Consider the following 17,780-nt stretch of genomic DNA (forward strand, 5'->3'; position numbering starts at 1 on the left):
ATTCTTCCTCCTTCGAAACAAGAAATAACAGACTTGCCTACAGATGTTTACATTGACAGTGTGCAGATGGAAGTATGTATTAAAGAGTTGGGGCTGCCAACAGAGTCCGACTTCCGTGATCCAATGGCAACATACATGGACACATTTTTCAGTCTGATTGATAGATCAGGCTGTCTTGTACGTGACCAGGCTCATTACGTGCATGAAGGAATGCCAGCAATTACATCTGTGTCCTGGCGGAAGCATTCTTGAGCGGCATCATTCTCAGGTTTACTTGAATGGTTAATCTGGCATTTCAGTATTACCTGATCTATTGTTTGTACAGCAGATTAGGGTAGATTTTGTAAATAAATAAGCAGCCAAAGGGCAGCATTTCATTTTGAGTCTCATTTACAATTTAGTTTGAAGTTTTCCAAGTCAGTCTTTCAATCTAATTCAGTCAGTTTCCAGTTAATAAATTGAGTCTTAAGTTGTGTTGATTTGCTGAAATAATGGACTCCATTGCCCAATGGATGGAGGCCCTGTCTGCTCTCCCAAAGTTCTGTGGTTCCTGGCACCTCCAAAAAGCGGCAGTTGCCATCCCAAGTGGAGCCGATGTTAGACTCCGTCTCGTCAGCTCGCACAGTCAAATTCACCAAGTTGCAGAGGTTGGTTCTCCTTTCCATATGGAAGGCGCCCACTTCTAATGATTGTTGTAGGAAGAATGCAGAAAATGCTTCACTTTTGAAGAAACAAGCTGAACAATTAGCTGAGATGGAAATTCTTTATAACGAAAAGCAAGTCCTTAGAAAGTGATACTTCAACATGATGGAAAATATGAAAGTAGGGAATACCATAGAATCAGGAGAAAGATCACTATGCTTATACAGAGGAGGGAAGTGTGTCAGAAATGATGTTATTTGCATATTGTAATTTAAGCCCTTTTCACATTCTACGACATTCATGGAGGATAATTGTCAATTTGATTCTGATAATTAGTCCGGGCCTTCATGATTTGGCTCTTTCTCATTCAAGAAATCAATGCAAATACATGTTTCTTTAAAGTGACCGACACGGGCTTGCGATCATCGTAAAGTCACAGGCTTGTGCATCTATCTAGTTTTGGATGCATGATAAATGGATCCACCGTCTATTTTATATATTTGTCTGAAATCATGTACATCATTGATTATTCATGATGTTCATCAATGGAAATATCTCGATCAACTTCCATTGGATCTATTTGCTAATGTGTTGCTCACTGTACCCCCAATAGTTTTGCAAGCATTGCAAGAAGAATTTCTAAGTTCAAGGCTAATTCAATGTAGCAGCAATTGTGCTTTAAGAGCTCAGAATAGAACAGAAAAAGGAAAAGGGAAAGAACCAATCAGTTTCAAGATATCAGTTATAAGAGAATATCTATTTCAAGGAGCAGTGGAAGCTTGGAACGAACTGGATTTCTTGCATCATTTGCAGATAACAACACTGAAACTAAATGTGAGCATGATATAGATAAGAATGATTGGTAGCAATTTTATTATGAAGCATACTTGCAAGATTGTCTTCTTGAAGGAGTTGCAAAATCCTTAGTTCCATCATATGAAAGATCCATCGCAGAGATACTTGTATCGGGTATTGTTCTTGATCATATTGGATTTAAAAGTGAACTTATTTGGGAGCCGATTTTCAGAGAGAGGTAACAGTAGCATTTAAAATGTTCCATGCCTACATGAATCAACCTAAGGAAGATAGACAAACAACCTGGAAATGGTGCTTCAAAGCATGCCCAAGAAAGCAAAATACAATCCGGAGCTGAAGAATGTAAAGTGGAACCAGCTGACTATGCAAGGTTTATAAACTACTTGATTTGCACTCTAGATAAATTGTTTCAACATTTTTCCATTTAGTCTCAAGGAAACAAACATGGTAATTTCAAGAATTTCAAGCATGGGAAAAAGCAAATCACGTGCTGTTTCGAAATCCAGAACAATCTGTCCTCCCATGAATCGTTAAGAAATGGAAGAAGGCAGGCCATATGCCAGATTGCTGCTTTGTTCTTAGCGATTTCTTCTACTCTCTCAGTGGAAACGGCAGCAGAAACTGAGCTTCAAGAAGACTAAGAGTTGTATAAGGACGAGACAAACAAGTTTTCACTAGTGGTTCCCCGAGATGGGATTAAGGGTGAAGGAAAAGCAGATGGACAGAGATCAGTGACTGCCTTTTATCCTGAAAGCAGACCAATTTCTAATGTGAGTGTAATAATAACAGGACTTTCTGCTGACTATACAAGAATGGAATCATTTGGCAATGTTGATGCGTTTGCTGAGACCCTGGTTAATTCTCTAGATAGAAGTTGGAAAAGACCTCCAGGACAAGCAGCAAAGCTGCTTACTGCAAAATCCAAGAATGGCATGTATTATGTAGAGTATTCGTTGCAAAAACCTGGGGAAAGTAAGATCAATCTTCTCTCCGCGATTGGAATGGCACAGATGGGCCTCCTGTACAATATGTGGTTTATCAATAGATTAATATACCTATGGGCAGAATGGCTTCTGTTGTGAAGACAGTGCCATTGTATCAGTTTGAGGGCTATAAGTTTTCTTCTTCTCAACGAGTTGATATAGGAGAAAAGGACAAGCTGGGTCCAAGTGCTGGAGAGATGGTTGTCGATCATGAAGGTCAACTGACTGAGTTGTCATCATCACAATGTCAGATGACACCTAATAAACGAGTTGGTGATAGTGCAATTTATGTGAATAGTGATTTATGTTTTGATTTGAGAAGGGAGGCTGTGTGCTTTGTTGGTCAAGCTTTGGATAGAGGTGGGGAAAAACTTCTGATAGCTTATTACAAGTCGTATGTCAACTTTGTTCTCCTCAGATGCTCTGTTCAACTAACATGCATCAGTTTTTACAGTGCCATTCATTGTCACTGGAGAAGCGTTTTGTGGTGTGGAAGCTACTCAGTTTAGGCAGAAAATGAAAAGTGTGTGTAAAAATTATTTTTGGATGTTTCATCGCCAGAATATGGAAGCATTGCGGGTTGATGATTCTAGCTTAAATGAGGTTTCTATGTCAACAGTTTCCTATTTGCTTGGTAAAGGAAGTGCAGGTTGTGTGGGTAATGGTACAATTGTAATTGGGGCTCTGGGAAAAAAGAATTCTGGGAATGGAAACTTCATCGAAGGGGGTCGGTATTTTGTGATGTGGCAGCCAATTGTGAATACTCCGGCATTCAATCCATTTTCAGAGTACATGCGGTGGATTTACTCCAGATTATCAAGATCCTTTCCTAATTTCGGTAAAATGGCCAATGCATTTCCAGAGATTTGGGGCGCAGTTTGCAAAGTGGCATGCAAGATTCGATTGCCTGTGTTTATCTTCAGTAAATGGGATTGACACTTGTAATGCCACCTCTTCATCAGATTCAATAGATTCGATTGGAAGGAGCGCTATACTATCTTCAGAAGCTCTGATTGTTTTTTTTTAGTTTTATTTATTAATAATGATAAAACAAATCCCTTGTCTTGGGGGTTGATTTGTTTTTCCTTAGTAGATTTTTTATTTAATGTATTAAAAAAAAATCATTTCAAAAAAGTTAGTGTGAGAGAGAGAAGAGTTCTGAGCGCCGGTGGAGGAAAACAGAGCTTCCATTGTATAGTTTTTGACAGAGATTTTAATGAAAATACACAGCTCTGACTTCTGAGATTCCTGTGGTATGACAATTTAGCATAAGTTTTCCTTCTGTTTCATATGTAACCCGTTATGTTTTCATTTCACTTCATGATCATTTCCAATTGAACAAATGAAGTGTTTAGGTAGAATTCATAATATTTTATGCTCTGCCTATAAGTTTGTTCATATTTAATGTTTTCTTCTGTTTGACAAGGATTCATCCTCTATGCACTTGTCAGCTCCTCAGTAATCTTGCCATTCCATTTAATCTGAATTTGATGTTAAATTTCTTGCCTACCTTGCCTCAGGGGATAATCTGTGTTCTTGATTACATTTCTCTGTTCAAGCTGTTCCTTTACCCCATGCAACCCAGAAAAACCCCATCATTTATTAAAAACCCCTTTTTATCAATTTACTAGCCTAAAATCAGTTTCTTTTAAAGTCATCTCAGCCCCTTTTAGAAAAATTTTTGCTGAGATAAACCGGAGAGAGCCCTCTCCTGCCCCGTAGGGCTAGCTACGAGGCTAAGTGGTTTGATGTTACCTTGAGTTTCGCCTTCTTCAGCCTGAGGCAAATTCGAGCACTAACATATTGGTCACCATACTGGGGAGAACATTCGACTTGTTGATTGTCTTGTCCCAGTACATGAAATAAAATTGCAGATCTGATGCTGATGGTGGACAGCAGTCAGATACATATGCAGGCTGAACCATTCACCTGGTGACTCCAACTCGATCCAGACAGTCCAGTGCTCGCTGATCCATTCATGCAATGGTGGGGTATGTGGCAAACCCTGCACTTTGTGAAGCTCTAAACGAAGTTAGAGAGTGGTTAGTGGATATTGAAATTAATGAAGAATTTTTCAGTACCTTCCTTCAATGTTTGAAATCTCCGAAGTTTCATCTTGAAACTAAAACTGGTGTCTGTGAGTTAGTTGTTGAAAGAATAAAAAAGGAGATTCAATGTTTAGATGAGCAGATCCAGTCATATGATTTCCAAGACCCTAAAAAGTTCTTGGAAATTCTTCCTCCTTCGAAACAAGAAATAACAGACTTGCCTACAGATGTTTACATTGACAGTGTGCACCTGGAAGTATGTATTGCAGAGTTGGGGCAGCCAATATAGTCCGGCTTCCGCGATCCAATGGCAACATACATGGACACATTTTTCAGTCAGATTGATAGATTAGGCTGTCTTGTATGTGACCAGGCTCATTACGTGCATGAAGGAATGCCAGCAATTACATCTGTGTCTTGGCAGAAGCATTCTTGAGCGGCATCAATCTCAGGTTTACTTGAATGGTCAATCTGGCATTTCAGTATTACCTGATCTATTGTTTGTACAGTAGATTAGGGTAGATTTTGTAAATAAATAAGCAGCCAAAGGGTAGCATTTCATTCTGAGTCTCATTTACAGTTTAGTTTGAAGTTTGCCAAGTAAGTCTTTCAATCTAATTCAGTCAGTTTCCAGTTAATAAATTGAGTCTTCAGTTGTGTTGATTTGTTGAAATAATGGACTCCATTGCCCAATGGATGGAGGCACTATCTACTCTCCCAAATTTCTGCGGTTCATGGCACCTCCAAAAAGCGGCAGTTGCCATCCCAAGTGGAGCCGATGTTAGACTCCGTCTCGTCAGCTCGCACAGTCAAATTCACCAAGTTGCAGAGGCTGGTTCTCCTTGCCATATGGAAGGCGCCCACTTCTAATGATTGTTGTAGGAAGAATGCAGAAAATGCTTCACTTTTGAAGAAACAAGATGAACAATTAGCTGAGATGGAAATTCTTTATAAGGAAAAGCAAGTCCTTAGAAAGCGATACTTGAACATGATGGAAAATATGAAAGTAGGGAATGCCATAGAATCAGGAGAAAGATCACTATGCTTATACAGAGGAGGGAAGTGTGTCAGAAATGATGTTATTTGCATATTGTAATTTAAGCCCTTTTCACATTCTACGACATTCATGGAGGATAATTTTCAATTTGATTCTGATAATTTGTCTGGGCCTTCATGATTTGGCTCTTTCTCATTGAAGAAATCAATGCAAATGCATGTTTCTTGAAAGTGACCGACACGGGCTTGCGATCATCGTAAAGTCACATGCTTGTGCATCTATCTAGTTTTGGATGCATGATAAATGGATCCACCGTCTATTTTATATCTTTGTCTGAAAGCATGTACATCATTGATTATTCATGATGTTCATCAGTGGAAATATCTCGATCAGCTTCCATTGGATCTATTTGCTGATGTGTTGCTCACTGTACCCCCAATAGTTTTGCAAGAATTGCAAGAAGAATTGCTAAGTTCAAGGCTAATTCAATGTAGCAGCAATTGTGCTTTAAGAGCTCAGAATAGAAAAAAAAAAGGAAAAGGGAAAGAACCAATCAGTTTCAAGATATCAGTTATAAGAGAATATCTATTTCAAGGAGCAGTGGAAGCTTGGAACAAACTGGATTTCTTGCATCATTTGCAGATAACAACACTGAAACTAAATGTGAGCATGATATAGATAAGAATGATTGACAGCAATTTTATTGGGAAGCATACTTGCAAGATTGTCTTCGTGAAGGAGCTGCAAAAGCCTTAGTTCCATCATATGAAAGATCCATCGCATAGATACTTGTATCGGGTATTGTTCTTGATCATATTGGATTTAAAAGTGAACTTATTTGGGAGCAGATTTTCAGAGAGAGGTAACAGTAGCATTTAAAATGTTCCATGCCTACCTGAATCAAGCTAAGGAAGACAGACAAACAACCTGGAAATGGTGCTTCAAAGTATGCCCAAGAAAGCAAAATACCATCCGGAGCTGAAGAATGTAAAGTGGAACCAGCTAACTATGCAAGGTTTATAAACTGCTTGATTTGCACTCTAGATAAATTGTTTCAACATTTTTCCATTCAGTCTAAGGGAAACAAACATGGTAATTTCAAGAATTTCAAGCATGGGAAAAAGCAAATCATGTGCTGTTTCGAAATCCAGAACAATTTGTCCTCCCATGAATCGTTAAGAAATGGAAGAAGGCAGGCCATATGCCAGATTGCTGCTTTGTTCTCAGCGATTTCTTCTACTCTCTCAACGGCAACGACAGCAGAAACTGAGCTTCAAGAAGACTAAGAGTTGTATAAGGACGAGACAAACAAGTTTTCACTAGTGGTTCCCCGAGACGGGATTAAGGGTGAAGGAAAAGAAGATGGACAGAGATCAGTGACTACCTTTTATCCTGAAAGCAGACCAGTTTCTAATGTGAGTGTAATAATAATAAGACTTTCTGCTGACTATACAAGAATGGAATCATTTGGCAATGTTGATGCGTTTGCTGAGACCCTGGTTAATTCTCTAGATAGAAGTTGGAAAAGACCTCCAGGACAAGCAGCAAAGCTGCTTACTGCAAAATCCAAGAATGGCATGTATTATGTAGAGTATTCGTTGCAAAAGCCTTTGGAAAGTAAGATCCATATTCTCTCCGCGATTGGAATGGCACAGATGGGCCTCCTGTACAGTATGTGGTTTATCAATAGATTAATATACCTATGGGCAGAATGGCTTCTGTTGTGAAGACAGTGCCATTGTATCAGTTGACAACAATATAAGCATTGTATTTCATTTTGAGGGTTGTAAGTTTTCTTCTTCTCAACGCGTTGATATAGGAGAAAAGGACAAGATGGGTCTAAGTGCTGGAGAGATGGTTGTCGATAATGAAGGTCAACTGACTGAGTTGTCATCATCACGATGTTAGATGACACCTAATAAACGAGTTGATGATAGTGCAGTTTATGTGAATAGTGATTTATGTTTTGATTTGAGAAGGGAGGCTGTGTGCTTTGTTGGTCAAGCTTTGGACAGAGGTCGGGAAAAACTTCTGGCAGCTTATTACAAGTCGTATGTCAACTTTGTTCTCCTCAGATGCTCTGTTCAACTAGCATGCATCAGTTTTTACAGTGCCATTCATTGTCACTGGAGAAGCGTTTTGTGGTGTGGAAGCTACTCAGTTTAAGCAGAAAATGAAAAGTGTGTGTAAAAATAATTTTTGGATGTTTCATCGCCAGAATATGGAAGCACTGCGGGTTGATGATTCTAGCTTAAATGAGGTTTCTATGTCGACAGTTTCCTATTTTCTTGGTAAAGGAAGTGCAAGTTGTGTGGGTAATGATACAGTTGTAATTGGGGCTCTGGGAAAAAACAATTCTGGGAATGGAAACTTCATCGAAGGGGGTCTGTATTTTGTGATGTGGCAGCCAATTGCGAATCCGATCCGTTTTCAAAGTACATGCGGTGGATTTACTCCATATCATCAAGATCCTTTCCTAATTTCGGTAAAATGGCCAACGCATTTCCAAAGATTTGGGGCGCAGTTTGCAAAGTGGCATGCAAGATTCGATTGCCTGTGTTTATCTTCAGTAAATGGTATTGACACTTGTAATGCCACCTCTTCATCAGATTCAACAGATTCGAGTGGAAGGAGTGCTATACTATCTTCAAAAGCTCTGATTGTTTTTTTTTTAGTTTTATCTATTAATAATGATAAAACAAATCCCTTGTCTTGGGGGTCGATTTGTTTTTCCTTAGCAGATTTTTTGTTTAATGTATTAAAAAAAAATCATTTGAAAAAAGTTAGTGTGAGAGAGAGAAGAGTTCTGAGCGCTGGTGGAGGAAAACAGAGCTTCCATTGTACAGTCTTTGACAGAAATTTTAATGAAAATACATAGCTCTGACTTCTGAGATTCCTGTGGTATGACAATTTAGCGTAAGTTTTCCTTCTGTTTCATATGTAACCTGTTATGTTTTCATTTCACTTCATGATCATTTCCAATGGAACAAATGAAGTGTTTAGGTAGAATTCGTAATATTTTATGCTCTGCCTATAAGTTTGTTCATATTTAATGTTTTCTTCTGTTTGACAAGGATTCATCCTCTATGCCCTTGTCAGCTCCTCAGCAGTCTTGCCATTCCATTTAATCTCAATTTGATGTTAAATTTCTTGCCTACCTTGCCTCGGGGGATAATATGTGTTCTTGATTACATTTCTCTGTTCAAGCTGTTCCTTTACCCCATGTAGCCCAGAAAAACCCCATCATTTATTAAAAACCCCTTTTTATCAATTTACTAGCCTAAAATCAGTTTCTTTTAAAGTCATCTCAGCCCCTTTTAGAAAACTTTTTGCTGAGATAGACCAGATAGAGCCCTCTCCTGCCCCGTAGGGCTAGCTACGAGGCTAAGTGGTTTGATGTTACCTTGAGTTTCGCCTTCTTCAGCCTGAGGCAAATTCGAGCGCTAATAAACCCCATATAACCAATATCTAGCCCTAGTTCCTCCACTTCCATCTCCACCTAAGCAACCTCAGATGCCTTCTTAACCAAATTCGAACCCGAACAACAGACAAGCACAATAAGTGTATAGTGGGGAAGAATCTTACCCTGCCAATGTTGTGAAAATTCAAGAAATCAACCTCAGGTCTGGAAGAGTGCTTCCATATAATCAACCTCCATCTCCAGCTTAGTAGATAGAAACTGTAAAGGAGGAGAGTGTCCCTCAAGCGAATCCACCTCCTTTTCCTGAGACATTAATCCATCCTATCCAACACACTCTACAAGAGACTCAACTTATGGGTCAATTGAAAAACTTGTGTCTTAAAATATTGCTCCTCCAAGCTATAAAGGATGTCCCCATCTACAACAAATTAATCAAGGATAAATTCTTAAAACATCCTGGGAGGAAAAATAAAGGCACCCCTACCATTAACGTCATTGGACAATTATCTATCTTAATGTTGTGGTGGGTGATTTTCTAAAAGAATATAGATCCTGGAAATCATGTGGTAGATGTGCACATTGATGGTATCACTGTCCCCCCATACCTTGATCTATCTTGGGGCTCTTATCAATGTGATGACTAAGGAGACTATGCTTAAACTAAATCTCCAAGGATCATTAAGAAACACCACAACAGTCTTGCAACTTGCAGAGAGGTACATAGTAGCTCCTGAGGAGTTGTTGAGGATGTGATGGTCTCCATTCACTCTTGGGAATACCCTGTTGGATTCTTAATTCTCCAACCTAAGACCAAGTTCAATATTTATCCTCTCATCCTTGGAAGGCCATGGTTAACCAATGCTAATGCTTACATAAGATGCAAGGCTGGGAAAATGACCATTAAAAATGGGAATTTGTCCAAACAATTGGTCTTATACCCTCCTGCTCAACCATTTCTACAGCATGACTCAACTTTATGGTTAGAAGAGGAGGAAGATGAAGTATACTCTTCCCCAATCTATAATCTAGATGCTACTATAAGAGGGGGGAATCTTACGAAGATGACTTGATTGAGAAAATACTCCAGAATCAGACCCCCAACACCATGCATCTTGAGGAGTTAGTGAAGAAAGATGAAGATAACCCTTGGATTGATTCGTGCATAGCTAACTCAAGTCACACTCATGTCAATATGATAGAATTTGGTCGAGAAAAAAGATTAAAAATCAACCCCTCTCTCTCAGCGCATCAGGAAGAGGCGTTTTGTGGCATGCTAAGAAAGAATTTGGATGCCTTTGCCTGGAGTTACAAGGAGATGAAGTGAGTGCACCTTTTAGTGTGTACTCACAATATTTACATCAAGGAAGGATGTAAGCTAGCATACCAACTTCAGAGGAGAATGAACCCAACCCTCAAGGATATAGTCAAAGAAGAACTATTGAAGTTGTTAGATGCACAATTTATTCACCCCATCTTAGATAGTGAGTGGGTATCTCCTCTGGTTCTGGTTCTAAAGAAAAATGGGAAGTGGAGGATCTGTTTGGACTACAGAGAGCTTCACAAAGCGACAAAAAAGGACCATTTCCCTCTACCCTTCATTGACTAAGTATTAGATGGTCTAACAGGAAAGAAGTTCTTCTCTTTCCTCGATGGATTCAGTGGCTACAATCAGATCCAGATCATCCTAGAGGACCAATATAAACCACCTTTTCCTATCTTTGGGTTACCTTCAATTATATGGTACTTCCTTTTGGATTATGCAATTCTCTTGCCACTTTTCAGATGGAAGTCGCGAGCATCTTTGCAGAGCTAGTCCATGACTTTGCGTAAATTTATGATGGGCCTCTAAATTAGACATAAATTAAGGCCCATGCCTCTAAATTAAAAAATAAATTAAGGCCTATGACCATCCTTAAACACATCAAACCTCTCTTTCTACATTAGATAATTTATTTTTAACTTTAATATACTAATTAGAAAGGTTTATGAATAATTGGATATTTGTGCCTCATAGTATTTATTTTTGTTGAATATTATAAGAATATTGGGCAGATTATGAAGATCTAGAGGAGGAGATAATTTAGGGACTTGTTCCCTACTATAGCAGGATCGATGTTAGCTCCTTATATTACTAGTGTAACCCCTTATTGTTATTAGTACAACCCCCTTATTATATTGTTGTGCCCATGTAGTCCCCATATTGTTATTATTGTGCCCCATAGAAGCCCAATATTGTTATTATTGTTCCCTTACATTATTATTGTTATGTCAGCTCTAATTATATTATGACCCCTTAGACTCCTATATATAGAAAGGAGGTCATGTCATTTGTATCATCTAAGAATTGCTCATTTCTATAATGTAAAGGAGGTTGCCCCCTTGAAGAGGCTTATTTCTAATGCATTGATATATCTTTTCTTTATTTTTGTGAGCTGGTTTCATAACATTTGGTATCAGAGCTTTGGATTCTAGGGTTTTGCTACTCCAAATAGGTCATCGTGGTATTTTTTCTATAACTTATTTTTTGCGATGTTTTAGAAGCTAAAAAAACACTCATTTGACAAGAAATTGTTCTAAACCATGCATCCAAATTTCAGATATTCTCTCACTATATTTGCAGAGACATGATATAAGGAAGTTATAATTTTGGCAAGCTCCAAAATTGCATCTAAAAGTGGTCCTTGTGGTATTTTCTCTATAACCTTTTCACTACAAAGTTTCAGAAGCTAAAGAAAAAGCCTATTTGAGAAGAAATCATTATGAATCTCGGCTCCAAATTTCAGATCCTGTCTCACTATATTTTCAGATATATGATCTAAGTAAGTTAGGGTTTTTGCAGACTCCCGAATTACATCCTAAACAGGTGACCTTGGGAAAATCATCATAACTACCTGTCTGAGCAACAAATTGAATTTTCGGAAGACATTACAGAAAGAGGACAGACTGTAGTTTTCTGTGCATAGTTTTTAGATCCAAATGTCAAAACAGTGACACGTGGCATGTCATACAAGTTCGCTCTACTGAAACATTATATAGTCAGGTCATCATAGGAGATTGGGCATAACCCTTTCTTGGATAATAAAATTCTAATCAGACTTATGGGGTTAGAAAGAGGACTTAGAGGGCTACTGCAGGAGACAATTTCAGAACTTTGAGATTTGAAAGTACAGAGTTACAATCATTTTAATATCGGGCTCCTGAAATCAAGAAAAGGAGATATGAAGAAGTTTGATGGAAAGGATCCAGTAAATTGGATACTACAGATGGAGAAATATTTTGATCTACATGGTGTACCATTGTTACAAAAGGTATGTATTGCATCTTCATATTTAGAATAGGATCAATTTTTATGGTATAAAGGGCTTTGTTCTCGTAAACATCTTTTTATGTGGTCAATTTTCATGGAGGAAATGATAGCACATTATGAGGATACAAAGAGCAACACCTTCTTTCGAGAAACACCACAACGATTGGAAGAAAAAAGAGAAAAAGGGATTTGTTACAAAGTGGAAAGAAAAATTATGGAAACAAGGAAGTATACCACTCACAACTATAAAGATGGAAGTGTTTCTTCTCCTACCCTTGCACAACCTACAAGGGTTACACCACAAAAATTGGAAGAAAAAAGAGAAAGAGGACTTTGCTACAATTGTGATAACAAATACATTAAAGGTCATAACAGTGCTGAGAAGAAATTATTTTACATTGATTGTGGAGAGGAGGAAGAAAACGATCAAGAAACGTCAAAATAAGAGTATATACACTAGGAACCAACCCCAGATAGAGAAGAAATGAATCCAAACATATCTTGTAAAGCATTGGAAAGAATTACCACTCCTAAAACTCTAAAGATAGAAGGACATATCAAGAAGAAAGAGGTTCAAGAAGTGAAAGATAAAATCAAGAAAGAAGAAATGAATCAGACCATATCTTGTAATGCATTGGATGGAATTACCACTCCTCAAACTATCAATATAGAAGGACATAACAAGAAGAAAAATGTTCAAGAATTGAAAGATCACATCGAGTATTAAGAAATCAATCCAACCATATCTTGTAATGCATTGCAAGAAATTACCACACCTCAAACTATCAAGATAGAAGGAAATATCAAGAAGAAAAAGGTAAGAGTGTCGATTGATTCAGGCAGTACCCATAATTTTATTGATTCTAAGATCGCCAAGGAGTTCAATTGCTTCCTTTATCTAGAACCAGAGTATCAAGTGATGGTTGAAAGTGGAGGAACCATAAATTTCTCTAGAAAGTGCCATAATATCAAGCTATCCATGGGAGAATATGTATTGAATAGCCCAATGCTTTCCATTCCAATGGGTCGTGATGATGTTTTACTAGGAGTCCAATGGCCACAATCTTTGGGTACGATAGCTTTTAATTTTCAAGAAATTTTCTTGAAATTTTTTTGGGAAGGAAAGGTTGTTGAATTGACGAGTATCGAAGGAAACCCTGGAAGGATAATCAAATCTAATAGCATGAAAAAGATTCTAAATATATAACAACAGGGTGGAATTTCATGATTCTGTTCACTGGAGGATCCCACATCGAAATCATGTATTTCTCCAGATCTCCAAAATGTTTTGGACAATCATTCCAAGGTATTTGAGATTTCCAAAGGCCTCCCACCTATTCGTGATCATGATCATGCTATTCATTTGATTCCATGAAGTGTTCCTCCAAACATTAGGCCTAACATATATCCATATTCCCAAAGGAGTGGGAACTCATTCAAAAGTTGCAAACGATCCCAGTTCAAACAGTATTGCAAGAACTTGACAAGGAAGGAAAAATCATATTGGAACCTGAAGCAGTCACAGAACCGAGAAATCAAAAGCTACGAAATAGATCAATTTCAGAGTATCTCAACAAGTGGAAGAACTTACCCATTGAAGATTCCACATGGGAGGACAAGAATTTATACATCAACATCAAGAACTAGTCAAGCATTGAGGACAACACCTTTAGAAGGAGAGGGTCATGTTAGGTCCCTATACTACTAGTGTAACCCCTTATTGTTATTAGTACAACCCCCTTATTATATTGTTGTGCCCATGTATTCCCCATATTGTTATTATTGTGCCCCATAGAAGCCCACTATTGTTATTATTGTGCCCTTACATTATTATTGTTATGTTGGCTCTGATTATATTATGACCCCTTAGACTCCTATACATAGAAAGGAGGTCTTGTCATTTGTATCATCTAAGAATTGTTCATTTGTATAATGTAAAGGAGGTTGCCCCTTCAAAGAGGCTTATTTCTAAGGCATTGATCTATATTTTCTATCTTTTTGTGAACTGGTTTCATAACAATTGATAATAAATAATAAATCAACAAGATATTATGGAATTATGGCACATATTTTGGAACTCCAATGATTGATAAAATCTAGGAATGTGTTCCACTAATCAAGGGACCAGATCCACTAATCAAGGGATTTTGGTGGGGAAAGATTCCTCCATTCATGCAGAATGATTCCTAATCATTTTGTATAAGTAACAAGTCTAATTTTCCTCTAGAGGGAGATTTTCATTAGTGTTATTGTGGAGAGACCTTGTATTTTTGCAGCTTCATTGTATTTTCTTGCAGGAATGTAATTCTATTAATGGGAATAATGAATATTGGTGTCATGTTCAACTTCTAAATATTTTTCTCCTCCATAGGTCTCTGAGTTTCCTTGGGCTTGGCCATCCCAGGTGTTATCACTCAGATTTTCCTTGAAGTTGTTGGAAGAGGAAAGGGGTCCAAGGTAACCAAAAACCAATCTTTTAGATACAGAATCTAGCCAATTTGTATCCAAAGAGGGCTATATCTTTCAAATTTAGCTTTGTTTTTTAATGATATTAGGCTAGTTGTGAAGTTTAGGAGTTTTGTTTGACTTTGGGTGGTGAAATTCAATAGCAAGGGGTAAAACTGAGTAGCTTAGTCCATTGGGCTAATGGAGTCAAAGAAAATGGCTTAACTGGACTTGGTTTCTTCACAAAGGATGGTTTAACAGAGCAAGGTAGTCAAACAGGGAACAATTAGAAACTTAAAGATGGTATGGGATTAAAGGGTTAAAGGGCAACTAAGAATCCTTTAACATAATTTAAGAGAGCGGAACATGACCAACCATCAAAAAATAGAAATTAAGAATTCTTTACTAAATGATTAAGATGAATAAAATAGGAACATGAGCAATTAAGAATTTATTACTTATACTAGTTCAGAAGAAAACATTGAGAATAATAACGATTGAAAACAGAGTGCAATTAAGCATATTCCGAGTTATTCTTTTTCATTTATCATTCAGATGTGAAACATAGATGATATTTTAAACAAGTAAAACTTTAAAACATAAGGTATAAATGACTTATGATCCAGTGTTTGATTCAAGAATTCTGAAAAAAGTATTTAGCTCCAATTCTTCATCCAGCAAGCCACAAAGTTGGTCCAAACAACACTTTATTCCAAAATAGTCAATATTATAGCAACGTCTAAGAATCCACTCTCAATACCCCAATTGAGGGGGTATTATACCAAAAAAATATTTACAAAAATATCTCATAACAGAGTGGGATATATTTAGTAGTGATGACTAATAATTCTTACAGAAAAATAGAGACAAGTAGTCTCGAAGAAAGGAGGAAAGTGAACTGTTGTTGTGCTGTTCCTATTCTCGCTAAATGTGCTGGACGCTAGCCCTTTTATTTGGCTTGTTACTATCCTCTTTAGTAACTCTATGCTGGCTACCTTGTTTTGATCAATACTTTTCACATGTTCTGATACACTTTGACCTGTTTGACCCCTTTTCATATTTTTTCATCTTGCTATGGTAAAAGCCCAAAATTTACATTTTACCAAAAGTAAATTTACAAAATTTCTAACATATCTTCCCACCATTTTGGCTCTGGCAATCTGTGTTTTTGAAGTTTCCTCAGAGTTTCATCAGTCTCTGTATATCTGAAAAAATTAGGCTGGATTTGGAACAAGTGTTTTACCTCATGCTCAATATAGAAAAAGTTCTCCAAGCTGTCATAGAGAACTCGGCCTGTGGGGAGTGCTTTTATTCCTGATGCACTTGTTGATGAACTTGCTTGACTGCCAGCATACTTATTCAATTTGTCTACATAATCTATGTGCTTCATTAACCTGTCATTGATGACCAAAGGACTTGGTAGCCCTTTATTCTGCAAGACAATGAACTTCTCCATAAAAGAATTGATTTCCACCTGCATATCTTGACATCTTCTTTCTAGATTCTGCATCAAAGTTCTTTTAGTTAACACCATTTTGATTTCCAAAATAGTGTCTGCCCTGTCTGGGATGCCAAGTGCTTCCCTTTGTTCCTTATTTTTGGTATTCAAAAAATGTATAAGCCAGTTGGCTTGTTCAGGCATCTGTCCTACCTATGCTTTTGTCTATTGAATTGCTCCATGTGCTACTTTTACTAGGTCCATTTGCTCATAGATCACTTGGATAGATGGCCACACATTATTTATAGATTGAATGATGTTGGCCCGAAAGATTTTCCTGATCTCTGCCAAGGCTTGTCAAAAGTGAGCTCTTGTTCTAATTTTTTAACTTTATTCTCTAATGCTTTAATCTCCCTTGTCTTTTCCACAACACTTATTTTGGAAACGTCATAATCTCTCTCTGTTTTAGCCAATTTCTCTTTTACTTATTTTAATTCTGTAACTTTTAATTTCAGTTCTTCCATGGCCTTTATCAATTCATTAGTGCTCATATTAGTACTACTACCTGTTGCTATTCCTGCTACTATTGTACCTGTGAACACCTCTGTTGTGGCTGTTGGGATGTTTGGAGCCAATGCTATTCCAAGTGTAGAAGGGACTACTGTTGCGACTATGGGAATTACTTCAGGAGGCTGAGAGGTTGACTCTCCCTACCTATCCTTCAGTGCCTTTTCTAATGCCTGCTATGTATCACTCAATCTTTCATTGAGTTTCAAGAGTAGGTCCATCATTTCTTCTTCAGATTTCTGTTTGATAACTTAAGCAGTTTGTGGATGCCTTGAAGGAGACAACTTTAGCTACTTCCTCAAGGTAGCAATGTCTTCTTCTTTTTTCTTAATTAGTGCTTCTACACCTTTCACATCTTTGGGATCATGTCCCCATCCAATGATGATTTCTTCTAATGATTTTATTATTTTATCCTTGGCTAGGGAGGAGGCTTTTTCCAAGTGGAGTTGAGTAGCTATATTATCCAAGGAATTTTGTAGCTTATGGGCCATCATTGCTTTGTCAGCCAGTGTGGAATAGACCATTTCCCCAGTTTGCTTGTGAAGTTCAATTTGGTCCATAAGATGAATATCTTTAGCTAAGACCTCCAAATCTGTTCTGATGGAATTTGCTGCTGACTGGGGTTGTTGCACCTTTGGCTTGAAGTAACTCATTATCATTTTTCCTTCTTTGATGTCATAGGCTGACATCAATCTCTGCTGGTTTGTGGGGGCCATTTTCAAGTATTGATTGTAAATTTCAAGTCTGACAGGATCATTTCTGGCCTTTATTTTTGAGAAGGTTTTCTTTATATCTGAGGCCTCTTTTCCTAGAGGCCTGCGAGATGAAACTTTTGAAGTTTTTTCCCTTTCTATCTCTTTCCTCTGTGAGCTAAGGGATGTTTCTCCAAATGGAGAAGTTTGATGGCTCACTGCTCTTTCTTCTCTATGGCTGTCTATAATCTCTTTCATCATTTCCTCTTTTCACAGAGGGTTCAGTCTTTGTATTTTAGTACCAGGCTGTTCCATGGGTCCACTAGCAGGGGTAGTGGTTTCCCTATCCCTTTTTTTTCCTCTTTCCTCATTTAGAGGAGTTTGTAAGGCTAGACTTTCTGCTACATGGGTTTGAGCTAGAGAA

The 17,780-nt window shown here is 37.7% G+C and overlaps 2 pseudogenes; both read left to right on the forward strand.

The window, feature by feature from the left end:
- The first annotated feature begins 1,746 nt into the window (after positions 1 to 1,746).
- LOC149248526 (psbP domain-containing protein 3, chloroplastic pseudogene) lies at positions 1,747 to 2,540 on the forward strand (annotated as a pseudogene).
- A 3,879-nt stretch (positions 2,541 to 6,419) lies between these two features.
- On the forward strand, positions 6,420 to 7,652 carry LOC149248527 (psbP domain-containing protein 3, chloroplastic pseudogene; annotated as a pseudogene).
- The last annotated feature ends 10,128 nt before the right edge of the window (positions 7,653 to 17,780 follow it).

This window comes from Pinus tabuliformis, chromosome 7 (assembly GCF_031772625.1).
Source record: "Pinus tabuliformis cultivar Carrire ecotype Pingquan chromosome 7, CPIR1, whole genome shotgun sequence".
Taxonomy (NCBI): domain Eukaryota; kingdom Viridiplantae; phylum Streptophyta; class Pinopsida; order Pinales; family Pinaceae; genus Pinus; species Pinus tabuliformis.